Source organism: Corythoichthys intestinalis, chromosome 22 (genome assembly GCF_030265065.1).
Source record: "Corythoichthys intestinalis isolate RoL2023-P3 chromosome 22, ASM3026506v1, whole genome shotgun sequence".
NCBI classification, from domain to species: Eukaryota; Metazoa; Chordata; class Actinopteri; order Syngnathiformes; family Syngnathidae; genus Corythoichthys; species Corythoichthys intestinalis.
In genome coordinates, this window is record NC_080416.1 from 8,720,102 (window position 1) to 8,735,158 (window position 15,057).

Consider the following 15,057-nt stretch of genomic DNA (forward strand, 5'->3'; position numbering starts at 1 on the left):
AAAATATTTGATGCATTTAACGCACATGCCCCGCCCAAACAGATTAAAATGACAGCAAAGTGTCATTTTCCACTTGTTACTTGTGCTTTTTGCTGTTTTGCCGCCCACTGCTGGCGCTTGGGTGCGACTGATTTTATGGGTTTCAGCACCATAATTATTATTGACATCAACAATTGCGAGCTACTAGTTTATTTTCTGATGGAAAATTTTACAAACTTTATTAAAACGAAAACATTAAGAGGGCTTTTAATATAAAATTTCTATCAACTTGTACTTACATTTATCTTTTGAGAACTACAAGTCTACAACTACAAGGGTGCTTTAAATACGCTACGTGACGAATGTGGTCAACAGAGCAACAATCTGCTTTAAAGCTACCACAGGAAAACACAATGCTTAAAAGTATGAGAGGAAAACACATGCAAAAAGTATTTTGAGGCAGTGAAAAGGTCATAAAAGAATCGATATAAACACAAACAGTAAGTATTCGCCGCTTGTAACCTATGTGCGCGTGTGTTGGACGTCTGGCCGCGTAGGAAGGAATTGCAGAACACCGGTAGTGTTCGTCTAGTGACAGTGACAAACTATGTCATCACCCCGAGCGTCCATTGCGCGCATAAAACATGGCGCCCTCCGTAGGTCAAAACATGTACTGAATATTATCGATTTTTAAATCAATGGAAGTGAATGTTTTCAGGGGTTGAGAGTTTATTCAAGAATCATTGGCTGAAAAACGGGCTTTACCTGCTTCCTGCCCCTTTAAGAACCCGCATCTACCATTTGCACACTTGTCAAAAAGGCAGGAAACGCCGACGTGAACGAGTCCAGATGTCGTCTGCGGTATCCTGTCCTTACCCGAAGGACATCCCGCTCGCCGCGCTTCACTCTTCATTCATCATCCGCGCTGGCGCTCTGCGGATGTTTACATTACGGCGTGATTGATGGCCCGTCGGCCGTAAAAGAGCCGCGGCCAGACGCCGCGTCTTGACTGAATCGGATTTGCGCTCGGTCGTCTCGGCGAATAAAGACTGAGCGAAGCCGACGCGTTCTTTACGATCTCACGATGCGGGGCCAGACGCATTTTTGCGCTATGATGAGATCACAGTCTGTACAGCGGCGCATTCCGCACCTTATATAGCAGAGGTGCTAGATGACACCTTGGGTTGTTTGGTATATTTTTCCTCAACTTACAGCGGTGTTGAGAGTGAAGAATCTAAAATGGAGCCAGCAATAAGATCAGTTCTTCCATTCAACAGTCCTATGATTCACGACTTTTATTTGTTCAGCTTCCTTACTAACTACTTAACTCATTGGCCCAACGAGTAGAGAGGGCCAAACGTCCAATCCATTTGAAGTGGGAGGGCTGACAGCGAACGTTGCCCCCATCCCACTTCAAATGGATGTGTACGAGACAGAAACTCTTTGAAATTCACAGCAGAGGAATGAAGGATGCCCATCATCGTCAATGGCACTGAAAGTTTTTATCTACAACCAACCTGAGATTAATCTACAGCTGATCTGATTATCTAAATTCGATACGGTATTAATCTACAGTTGAGCCAAGATTGAGATTTAATTAAACCGCAACCGATCTGAGCGTAACCTACAACTAGAGATTAACCTAAACCCAATTTTAGATTAATCTACAATCAACCCGAGATTAATCTACTGCCGATCCGGTGATCTATGTTTGATCTGATATTAATCTAAAACTGAGCCGAGATCGACATTTAATCCGCGACCAACCTGAGTTTAGTCTACAACCGATCTGAGATTAACCCACAACCAGGTATTAACCTACAGTAAAAGCAATTTTAGATTAATCTACAACTTGCCTGAGATTAATTTACGGCCAATCTGATGATCTTAATTCAATCTGCGACCGATCTGACTTTAGTCTACAACCGATCTGAGATTAACCTCAAACATATTTTAGAGTAATCTACAACCAGAGATTAATCTACTGCCGATCTAATGATCTACGTTTCATCTGATATTAATCTAAATTGAGCCAAGATTGACATTTAATTTGCGACAAACCTGAGTACAGTCTACAAACGATCTGAGATTAGCCTACAACCAGAGATTAACCTAAAGCAATTTTAGATTAATCTACAACCAACATTAGAATAATCTACGACCAACCTAATAATCAGTTTAGTCTGCAATTGATATGAGATTAATTTACAACCAGTGATTAACCTAAAACCAATTTTATTATTAATTTTCAACCAGCTATTATAATAATCCGCAACCAAATTGAGTATAGTATAAAATCCATTTGAGATTAACCTACAACCAGGGACTAACCGAAAGCAATTTCAGATTAATCTACAACCAACCTGAGATTAAATGTCAATCTCGGCTGGCTGTAGACTAATCCACAACTGATTTGAGTTTAGTCTACAACTGATCTGAGATTAACCTAAAACCAATTTTAGATTATTCTACAACCGACCCGAGACTCATATACGGCAGATCTGCAAATATACAGTTCATCTTTTATTTTATCTGCAGTTGAACATAGATTCATCAGTGAGAATGATTTATATTTTTTTCTCCTACAACCAATCAGGGATTAATAGTAAATGGAGAATACTTCCATCCGTCCATCATCTGCCGCTTAATCCAGTTACCATGCCCAAAGCGCTTTACATTAGCACACATTTACACACTAATTGTGCTGCTGCAATGCAAGGCGCTACGAACCCTTTGGGGTCCAATTACTGTAGAGTTCAGTGCATTGCCCAAGGGCACTTCGACAGTGGGCAGTTGTAGCAAGGGAATCGAACCGCTGACCCTTCGGTCCCAGGACAACTCGAGCTACCAACTGCGGTACGACCGCCCTAAACCTAAAACCAATTTTACATCAATCTACATCAAATTTTAGATTTTCAAACTGGCTTAGAACAGATAGCCAATCTATTTGATCTGAGAGGGTTGGCAGCGAATGAACGAATGAAAATGTCAACAAGTTACAGTAATTTTCGGACTGTAAGGTGCTACTTTTTTCCTTCATTTTGAATCCCGTGGTTTATAGTCCAGTGCGGCTTATTTGATTTATTTTGGTTTAATAGGTAACACTTGATTTGACAGCAGCGTCATAAGACCATCATAATTGTGACATGACACTATCATGGGCATTACCGAATGCTTATGACGGGTGTCATTAAGTGTCATCCGGCAAATTATATCACTAACTCCATTTACAGTGCCTTGCAAAAGTATTCGGCCCCCTTGAACCTTGCAACCTTTCGCCACATTTCAGGCTTCAAACATAAAGATATAAAATTTTATTTTTTTGTCAAGAATCAACAACAAGTGGGACACAATCGTGAAGTGGAACAAAATTTATTGGATAATTTAAACTTTTTTAACAAATAAAAAACTGAAAAGTGGGGCGTGCAATATTATTCGGCCCCCTTGCGTTAATACTTTGTAGCGCCACCTTTTGCTCCAATTACAGCTGCAAGTCGCTTGGGGTATGTTTCTATCAGTTTTGCACATCGAGAGACTGACATTCTTGCCCATTCTTCCTTGCAAAACAGCTCGAGCTCAGTGAGGTTGGATGGAGAGTGTTTGTGAACAGCAGTCTTCAGCTCTTTCCACAGATTCTCGATTGGATTCAGGTCTGGACTTTGACTTGGCCATTCTAACACCTGGATACGTTTATTTCTGAACCATTCCATTGTAGATTTGGCTTTATGTTTTGGATCATTGTCCTGTTGGAAGATAAATCTCCGTCCCAGTCTCAGGTCTTGTGCAGATACCAACAGGTTTTCTTCCAGAATGTTCCTGTATTTGGCTGCATCCATCTTCCCGTCAATTTTAACCATCTTCCCTGTCCCTGCTGAAGAAAAGCAGGCCCAAACCATGATGCTGCCACCACCATGTTTGACAGTGGGGAAGGTGTGTTCAGGGTGATGAGCTGTGTTGCTTTTACGCCAAACATATCGTTTTGCATTGTGGCCAAAAAGTTCAATTTTGGTTTCATCTGACCAGAGCACCTTCTTCCACATGTTTGGTGTGTCTCCCAGGTGGCTTGCGGCAAACTTTAAACGAGACTTTTTATGGATATCTTTGAGAAATGGCTTTCTTCTTGCCACTCTTCCATAAAGGCCAGATTTGTGCAGTGTACGACTGATTGTTGTCCTATGAACAGACTCTCCCACCTCAGCTGTAGATCTCTGCAGTTCATCCAGAGTGATCATGGGCCTCTTGGCTGCATCTCTGATCAGTTTATTCCTTGTTTGAGAAGAAAGTTTGGAAGGACGGCCGGGTCTTGGTGGATTTGCAGTGGTCTGATGCTCCTTCCATTTCAATATGATGGCTTGCACAGTGCTCCTTGAGATGTTTAAAGCTTGGGAAATCTTTTTGTATCCAAATCCGGCATTAAACTTCTCCACAACAGTATCTCGGACCTGCCTGGTGTGTTCCTTGGTTTTCATAATGCTCTCTGCACTTTAAACAGAACCCTGAGACTATCACAGAGCAGGTGCATTTATACGGAGACTTGATTACACACAGGTGGATTCTATTTATCATCATCGGTCATTTAGGACAACATTGGATCATTCAGAGATCCTCACTGAACTTCTGGAGTGAGTTTGCTGCACTGAAAGTAAAGGGGCCGAATAATATTGCACGCCCCACTTTTCAGTTTTTTATTTGTTAAAAAAGTTTAAATTATCCAATAAATGTTGTTCCACTTCACGATTGTGTCCCACTTGTTGTTGATTCTTGACAAAAAAATAAAATTTCATATCTTTATGTTTGAAGCCTGAAATGTGGCGAAAGGTTGCAAGATTCAAGGGGGCCGAATACTTTTGCAAGGCACTGTATGTCCAGCTCGGATCTTTTATATCCATTCAAAAGTGAGGTAATTTGCCGGATGACCCAAAATGACATCTGTCATAAGCATTCCTTAATGCTCACGGCAGTGTCATGTCATAATTATGATGGTCTTATGACAGTTTTATGGCACCACTCACTGTTAAATAAAGTGTTTTCAGATACCATAACTAGCAATTAATGAAATGACTGGAACAGTAACTGAAGAAAATAATTAGCACAGAACATGAATTCTGATTGTTATTTACATCTGTAGCGCTGCAATGCATGCTAGTAGGCATGTTGGACAACAACAGTGTTGACAGCAGGTGGCAGCAGAGGTTGACTGTCCAGCCCCCCCCCCCCCCTCAAGGGAGCAGTGATGGCTAAATGAAGCTTCTTAAAGCAATGAAGCTTTGCAGCCAATTGGTTCAAACCTTCGTGGTGGTTCATCTGGTCATTTGACAGTCGTATGATGCTGTTGTCAAATAAAGTGTTACCGGTTAATATATTTTGTTGTAAATATCCCATAATACGGTGAGGACAGCTGCGGCTTATAGTCCAGTGCGGTTTATCGATGAACAAATGTTGTTTTCGTGTCAAATTTCGTAGGTGGTGGCTTATAGTCAGGTGCACCTTACAGTACGAAAATTAGGGTAAACATGGTTAAAAGGTCAATTGAAAATCAAAAATACTTATCGATTATATTGTTCCTACTAAATAGTAGCAACCAAATCACTGAGTTGAATAGACAGACTGCTTTGAAAAGCCTAAAAATAGATTTCAATTCAAATAACCTCACCTCAGAAACTCTCACTTCAACTAAAACATGATTCAATGCCAGCCCCAGAGGCAAACCAAGCAATTGCCTAGGGCCCCCAGACGGGCCAACAGATTTAGCACACGCAGCTTTACCGAACTGTCGCAGCGACAAGTACGACAGTGCCAGTGAAATCCTTGTGTCAAAGTTCCCTGAAGGGGCCCCTTCACTTGCTCTACACCCCCCCCCCCACGTGACTCAGAGTGAGAGGCGATTTGGCTTTTTTTTTTAATTGCCGTATATCCAAAATGAAGAGAAGTTATCCTTCTGGAAGCGACAAAAGAGAGAAAAAAACTGAAGAGGAGAAAAGGAAGCAAGACAGCGGTGAGTGTACTATGTTACTGTAGTTTTATGTCCTAATGTAGTAGAAGCCGGGCACTTTTAGTGTCCTAAAAAGCGCTCAATGAGACCGAGGCGTTATTATACTTTTATTAAATATGCTATTGCTCCAAGTCCAACTGCCCCCCTTACTTGCACACGCTCGAAGGGCCCCATGTTGCTTGTTGCCTGGGGCCCCCGGGGACCCTTGCTGCGCCTCTGGCCAGCCCCAAAATGCACTTAGTATAAATGACGATGCTTTGGCTACTGGTAAATTCCATGAACATGTTGGAAAAGTGTTCATCCGATTTGACTTTTTTCCCCACTCGATTCATCCCGAAAAAGAAATAAGGAAATCCATTCTAAGTTTTTTAGACTGTTTAGCTCGTAACCATCAAATCACACTCAATTCCACTTTTCCATCAACACAACATCTGCATGGGAACTTTTATCCACTCTACTGTACAAAGAGTGACGTGAAATGAGGAAGTGCGACAAGAATGTCAACCTACACACATCACCACAAAGGGAAGTGTGTATTCTCCACTTTTGTCTTCACAGAGTATTTTTACTCTCAGCTGCTTTAACAACACAAGCCAAATAATGGAAACGCCCTTTCCTGCATCAACGGTGATACCCGTCCAATCCATTTGAATCGTAAACACCAGTGACGAAACATTTCTTTGTTTGGATCACAAGGACATTACAGACAAGCAAGCTACAACTAGCTTGCGGTGTCTTGCAATCCAAAAGGGAAAAATGAGTCACGAAACCCTGACTCATAGCACTTTTATTAATGATAACAGCCAAATTGCACAATAGCAACAAACGGCTAATAATAATCTGTCAAAAATTGCGGCTAGCCGCCATTTTGAAGAATAGAAATCGTAAAAATCGACTGATACGGATGGAAAAAGGTCAATTTCAATAGTCATGTTTCAGAGCCGTTCACTGCGATAGACGTCCAATCCATTTAGTGCTGCAACGATTAATCGATTAAATCGAGTATTCGATTAGAAAAAAATATTCAAATTAAATTTTGTTGCTTCGAGTATTTAATTAAAGTGGCGTTGTAATGGTTTATTTTTACAGTGTTGGCCCGAATATAAGACGGTGTTTTTTTGCATTGAAATATTGCGTCTTATATTCGCAGTCTAGACATTATACCCATTCACGACGCTAGATGGCGCCAGATATCATTGAAGCAATGTTCTGTCATGACAAATCTCAGCTACTCTCCCCATTCACGACGCTAGATGGCGCCAGATGTAATTGAAACGATGTTCTGTCATGACAGATCTCAGCTACTCTCAAGTTTGACCAGTTTGCATTGTTTTATTGTAATGTTTTTCCTTATTCAGATTTGATTCAAGACTACAGTTAGACTTCACTTTGATGGTTAATGCAGTTATTGACATTTTTTTGTTTTATCACAATAGATTGGTTAATTTACATTTCAAAAACCAGAAGCCATTCATTTACGAATGTGATTGCATTTTAGTTTACATATTGGCTGTCAAAATTATCGCGTTAACGGGCGTTAATTAATTTTTTTAATTAATCAGGTTAAAATATTTGACGCAATTAACGCAGATGCCCCGCTCAGAGAGATTTAAATGACAGTACAGTGAAACGCTCACTTGTTGTGTTTTATGGAGTCTTGCCGCCCTCTGCTGGCGCTTGGGTGCGACTGATTTTACAGGCTTCAGAACCCATGAGCATTGTGTAAGTAATTATTGACATCAACAATGGCGGGCTACTAGTTTATTTTTTGACTGAAAATTTTACAAATTTTAATAAAACGAAAACATTAAGAGGGGTTTTAATACAAAATTTCTATAACTTGTACTAACATTTATCTTTTAAGAACTACCAGTCTTTCTATCCATGGATCGCTTTAACAGAATGTTAATAATGTTAATGCCATCTTGTTGATTTATTGTTATAATAAATAAATACAGTCCTTATGTACCGCATGTTGAATATATATATCCATCTTGTCTTATCTTACCATTCCAACAATAATTTACAGAAAAATATGGCATATTTTATAGACGGTGTGAATTGTGATTAATTACGATTAATTAATTTTTAAGCTGTAATTAACTCAATTAAAAATTTTAATCGTTTGACAGCCCTAATATTTAAATGTTCAGATATTAAGATTTGAATGAGGCAAAACAACATGCTTTTTCTCTCAGATATATTGTCATAATCATTTGTTTCAGATGTACTATAATTATTTTCTGTATAAAAATTAATTTGGTGTTCAAAAAGTCTTTTTTCAAACTTGAGTCTTGAAAAAGAGGGGGCCGTCTTATATTCGGGCCAATACGATTAAAAAAAAAAAAAAAAAAAGTAGCATTTTAAAGCATTTAAGCTAGCGAACTATTGCTATGTAAATTAGCCAAGTGTTCTTTTGTTGTACATAGATCCTGATTTTTTTTTTTAAATGTATACCGTTTGAGGCTCAGCTCAAGTATTTTAATTTTTCATGTTCCTTATCCGATTGCTTGATTATTCGAACTAACTAGTTCAACGATAATCAACTACAAAAATAATCGATAGCTGCAGCCCTAAATCCATTTGAACTGGGAGTGGCCAATGAACATTCGTTCAGGTATGACACTTGCTAGGTTCATTCCTGCTCCAACGTAGCCACACAAGAATGTTTATGATAGCCGTCGTCACAATGGGCAGGAATCGGAATGCTAACAATGCCGCGCGTCACCAGCGCTGAAAAACGTTAGCCTATCGCGTATTTTGAACAGCCAACGACACAAAAGTGAAGGTTTAACACAAGCGCAATAAAACATAAATAAGCACTTCCCGTTTTTCCTTTTTCTCACAGAGCATTTTCGGTGACATCATTAGTTTGCGCAAGTTGTTTTCGGGTGACGTCCCACTTCCCTTTGAAAACAGGAAAGCCCCATGGCTTGGCGATAAAGAGGATCCGCGAGTGTAGAGGAGCCATTTCAATGAAGTCATGTGATCGGTGACGATGAGGATTTTGAAATGATTTTTCTGCAGGCGATGTGGTCATGAGCTAGTGTTTGTCAGGTGATTTAGGGGAAAGAAAGTGAAGGAATATAATTTGGATTTGAGAGTATCAGCATTCATCTTATTTGAAACAAAGTGGGCAACAGGGTTGTATTTGACAGCCCTCGTCTTTGGGAAAATGATACTTACAGTGGGGAGTTCTCTTTGCATTGAGTGCTTTTCTTTTTGTGAACATTAATTTTTTTGAGAGATAGGAATATTTTTGTTGTGCTTTTACTAAATGATACTGTAGCGACTTAACTGTTCGGCCCACATGCATGATGGGAAGTTGGGCAATCATGACTGTCAGTGGTGGCTGCAAATGGTATACAGTATGCTCTGCGTTGTGTTAGATTAGGCGTATTAGGAAAAGATCGTCTCCTGCTCTGCCCAAATGCATGATGGGAAGTTGGGCAACCATGACTGTCAGTAGTGGCTGCAAATGGTATACAACATATTCTGCGTTGTGTTCAATTAAGTGTGTTAAGAAAAAGATTGTCTCCTGCCCGCCAAAATGCATGATGGGAAATTGGGCAACCATGACTGTCAGTAGTGGCTGCAAATGGTATACAACATGTTCTGTGTTGTGTTCAATTAAGTGTGTTAAGAAAAGATGGTCTACTGCTCCGCCCAAATGCATGATGGGAAATTGGGCAACCCTGACTGTTGGTAGTGGCTGCCAAAGTTTAAACCAATAGAAGGCGCGGTCCAATGAACGCCTGTGTCAACTTACATTTCCCTGCCTTTTCGCTCTCAATGTGCTAAAACGGCGTCATTGTAAACAGTCGTTCCGTCCATGCGTTAAATGCGTCAAATATTTTAACGTGATTAATTCAAAAAATTACCGCCCGTTAACGCAATAAATTTGACAGCCCTACTTATTAGTCTTAGTTATATTTTAGTCATGTCAAAATGTGTCTTTGTCTAGTTTTTGTTGATGTTTACTAAAAATGTTTTTGTCTGTGAAATTAAAAAAATGTTACTCCAAAAATAAAGGTTTCCAACTACTGTAGTATTTCGAATGAACATTGACAGACGAGCACATATTGTAGCATCTACAAGGACAACACCAACTTGGTGATTATACTTTACACACACTAAGCAGGAAAACCATATACATTAAAGTATTTTCATTTAATGTTAATGTTACCTACCTGGATCGCTGTTAGCATTAGCCTCTTGCTAACGTGAATGCTAATGCTACGAGTAACATTTAGTGTTTGATGATCACTCAGCACAGACCTTTAATGGCTAAAGCAACATTACATGTTCTCTCGTGCTGTGACGATTAATCAAATAACTCGAGTATTCGATTAGGAAAAAAAGATTCCAATTAAATTTTCATGCTTCGAGTATTCATTTAATTAAAGTGGCGCTGGGCTGTAATGGTCTATTTTGAAAGTGTTTGCATTTACTTTTGGCGATTTGGGTGGATACACTCCCCTCTAGTCTGCCTCACTTCACATGGCTGAATTCTGGTGCTCCCTGTTACGACCAACATAAGCTAAGTTTTTGTTTGAGCTAATGTTTTTTTTTTTAAATTCAGTTGTAGCTTATAGGTATAGTTGGCTGTTTTTTCTGGGGAATATGTGTCCGAAACATTTGTTAAGAGCAGTGTAAAAAAAAAAAAAAAAAAAAAAAAAAATTTGCATTTTATAGCATTTAAGCTAGCGGACTTTTGCTATGTAAGTTAGCCAATTCTTTTTTTGTTCATAGATCCTCATTTATTTTTTTATACTGTTTGAGGCTCAGTTCAAGTATTTTAATTTTTCATGTACCCTATCTGATTACTCGATTCAGTTCATTGATTAATCGACTACTAAAATGATCGATAGTTGCAGCCCTAGTCGGGACTTGGGGGGCGGGGGGGGGTTGCAGCAAGTCACGAGTGACACAACCAGACAATGCTAAGATGCAAGCTAATTTACTACACATAGAATGTCACACATTGTGAACATGTGACCGAAACTATGCCGCATTTTCGTCTTATCAGACAAAAACTGGCATGCGTCCCGTTATGTTTTAGTCTAACCAAAACACATTTTTAGCTCGTTATTATCTCATCATCATTATGAAAAAAGTGTCGTTGACGAAATATTTTCGTTGTCATCATCGTTGATGAAAACAACTCTGGTGGACGAAGTCCATGTTTGTCACTTTGCAGGTTTTCATTTTAAAATACAATAAACCAAAGCCCCTTTCAGGCATACGCTGAACCCCGGTTAAATCCCGGAATTTAAACGGGTAGCCCTTATGTCTATGTATGATACTGAGTGCGGTAATGTACTGCTCCAGTAAGTCACAATTAATATGAACATTGACATAAAGCAGTCTTCATCAAAAATATGACTATTTCTCAATATTTGTGCACTTAATTTTTAACTAACTCCGTTTTCATTGTCACTGGCACTGGCAAAATTACTGAACCCTGCTTCACAAAACGTAAAATATGCCTGTTCTCTATTCATTTTGATATTTTCTGTACGATAAAAATGAACAAAATGGAGTTAGTCCATTGTAGTATCAATTTTGTTAAAGAAATATGCATTTTTTTCACCTATCGTTTGTAACAGTTACTCTACCCAAAAATTATTATAATGGAGTTCGGCAACTGTGGAGTCAGGAATGCCTGCATCACATAATAGTCCAAAAATATGCCTTGTCTCCATTCATTCTCCAATGCTTACTCTAAAAACTACATGTTAGTCAGTCCACTTTTGCACTCAGTGACTGAATCCATCAAAAAAATGTGGAAAAACACCTTGCACAATCCTGGCTTTCCACTTTCTGGCTGGACACATTGCGCCCACCACAGTTCAGAGTTCAGCAAAGCCGTCCGTGCAGCATCGGCGGGCGCTTGCGTCACTTGTTTACAACACACATGTACGGCCGATTGTACCTGAACGCACCTCGCGGGTTCCACGGAGATTGAGTCATGTTTGCTCACATAACAAACGCTGCCTCAAATGTCGCTCGCTTGTTTGAGTTGACAACAATAGGACGCTGACAGGATATGCTTTATTTGAGCTGGCCGTGAATGATTATGTTTCAGCGTCATGGACGGTGATAGACGTCCAATCCATTTGAAATGGGTGGGATGAAGAAAATCATTTAATCAGTGGCAGTCTGTGAGTATTAGTTTGAGTAACAGAAACATGCGTAAACCAAACTTTGAAAGACAAAAAAATTATAATAATAACTAGGGCTGTCAAACGATTAAAATTTTTAATCGAGTTAATTACAGCTTAAAAATTAATCGTAATTAATGGCAATTCAAACCATCTCTAAAATATGCCATATTTTTCTGTAAATTGTTGTTGGAATGGACAGATAAGACACAAGCCGGATATATACATTCAACATACGGTACATAAGTACTGTATTAGTTTATTATATCAAATCAACAAGATGGCATTAACATTATTAACATGCTCTTAAAGTGATCCATGGATAGAAAGATTTGTAGTTCTTAAAAGATAAATGTTAGTACAAGTTATAGAAATTTTATATTAAAACCCCTCTTAATGTTTTCGTTTTATTACAATTTGTAAAATTTTCAATCAAAAAATAAACTAATAGCTCGCCATTGTTAATGTCAATAATTACATCATGCTCACTCATGGTGCTGAAAGCTATAAAATCAGTTGGACCCAAGCGCCAGCAGAGGGCGCCAAACACCAAAAAACAAGTAACAAGCGGACGTTAAACTCTGCTGTCATTTTAATCTGTTTGAGTGGGGCATGTACATTAATTGCGTCAAATATTTTAACGTGATTCATTTTAAAAAATTAATTACCACCCGTTAACGCGATAATTTTGACAGCCCTAATAAAAACAAATACACACTGGTAAAGGCCCCAAGTCGCACTCTAAAATTTGACCCCCCCCAAGCTAAGTGAACGCATTGATGCCACTTTGACTGTCAAAATGGATTTAACATCTAACACCATCAGTGGCAGCCAATAAGTTCAATGAATGCCCTGTAATGGTTTTAAAAAAGAAAAGCATTGCCAGCAATGTTGTTTTCGTCAACGATGAGAGTAACGAAAATATTTCGTCAACGCACATTTTTTCATGACGATGACAACACGACAACGAGCTAAAAACGTGTTTTGGGAGACTAAATTATAACGAGAAGAATAACAGTTTTCGTCTGACGAGAACGAGACTAAAATGCGTCATAGTTTCCGTTGCATGTTCGTAATGTGTCGTCTTCAGTCTCAATGGACAAAGGCAGTCAGAATGGGCACGCCAAAAAAACGACAAATCGGAATTGTGCTTTGACACCTGCAGTATGAACCTAGCCTAATCCATGTGTACAGTTTAGTAATCTGTACCCAGGTCACTCATCTGTGGGTACAGTTTAGTCATCTGTACCCACAAATTAGTAATCTGTGGGTACAAAATCCAATGCAGTAATAGAAAAAAATTAAAAAGTCACTTTATTGTACAACCCCTAGCAAAAACTATGGAATTATCAGTCTCGGATGAGCACTCACTCAGACATTTTAATATATAGAACAAACTCAGATAAAAAGCTTGAAAAAATAATGAATTAGTTCAAAAGTGCAACTCCTTGGCATTCAGAAACACTAAACGAAATGAATAAAAAACATTATGGTGGTCAGTAAATGTTACTTTTATAGAGCAAGTGCAGGGAAAAAACAATCACTCCATTCTGAAGAAAAAAAATATGGAATCCCTCCATTTTGAGTAGAAAATACAGACACACTCAGTCAATTTCCTTTCCCTAATTGGGCCCCTGCCTCAGATTAGATCTGCTCGTTAGTCAGCAGTTAAAAACAGTGCAGTTATCACACATTGGAGGGCTGCTGGACCAAGTGGATTCACAAGAATCATGTCTCCAACAAGACAGATGTCTCGAGACCAAGGCGAGGATTATCAAACTTCTTGAAGAAGGTAACACTACACACATATGTTTGCCAAAGATGTGGGCTGTTCACAGTCAGCTGAATCAAAAATCTGGACCAAGTACAAACAGCATGGCAAGGTTGTTAAAGTTATGTGTACCTGGTGGACAGAGGAAGACATCCAAACGTCATGACAAACAACTAAAGGCCATACGTCTTGAAAACAGATGATGTACAACAAGACAAATGAAGAAATGGGAGGAAGCTGGAGTCAAGGTATGTGACAGAACTGTGCAAAATCGCCTAAAGGAATTGGGATTTTCATACAGGAAAGCTAAAAGGAAACCATCATTGACACTTATACAGAAAAGAACAATACTGCAATGGGCTAAGGAGAGGCAATCATGAACTGTGAATGACTGGATGAAGGTTATTTTCAATGGTGAGTCAAGAATCTGCATTGGATAAGGTGATGATGCTGGAACTTTTGTTTGGTGCTGTTGCAGTGACATTTACAAAGATGACTGCCTGAAGAAAAAAATCCCTCAGTCCTTGATTATATGGGCCTGCATGTCAGGCAAAGGCACTGGGGTTAAATCTTCAATAAATGCACAAGTTTACATTGAAATTTTTGACAGCTTTCTTATCCTTTCATTGAAAATATGTTTGTTATTTTCCAAGATGACAATGCGTCATGCCACACAGCTAAAACTGTTAAAGCATTCCTTGGAGAAAGACTCATCTCGTCAATGCCATGCCCTGCAAATAGCCCAGATCTCACCCCTATTGAAAACCTGTGGTCGAAATTGAAAAAATTGGTCCACAGCAAGGCTCAGACCAGCAAGGATGATCTGGCAACTGCAATCAAAGACAGTTGGCACCAAATTGATGAAGAATACTGTTTGCCATTCCTCAATCCATGCCTCAGAGACTGCAAGCTATCATAAAAACCAGAGGTGGTGCAACTAGAGATGTGTTTTGATTGTTATTTCTTTGTTTGTTTCTAATGATTCCATATTTTCCTCAGAATGGAGTGATTCTATATCAATTTCCCTGCACTTGATCTATAAAAGTAACATTTACTGACCACCACAAAGTTTGTTATTCATTTCTTTTAGTGTTTCTGAATGCTAGTTGCACTTTTGAACAAATTGATTATTTTTTCAAGTTTGTTCAACA

At 39.0% G+C, this 15,057-nt stretch overlaps 1 protein-coding gene across 1 annotated transcript in view; it reads right to left on the bottom strand.

The window, feature by feature from the left end:
• Positions 1-833, bottom strand: part of triqk (triple QxxK/R motif containing) — a 148,414-nt gene extending 147,581 nt beyond the window's left edge. Inside the window, exon 1 of the mRNA XM_057828502.1 lies at positions 745-833. The gene's annotated coding sequence lies outside the window, so the exon portion shown is untranslated. The remainder of the gene's footprint in view (positions 1-744) is intronic.
• Between the last annotated feature and the right edge of the window lie 14,224 nt (positions 834-15,057).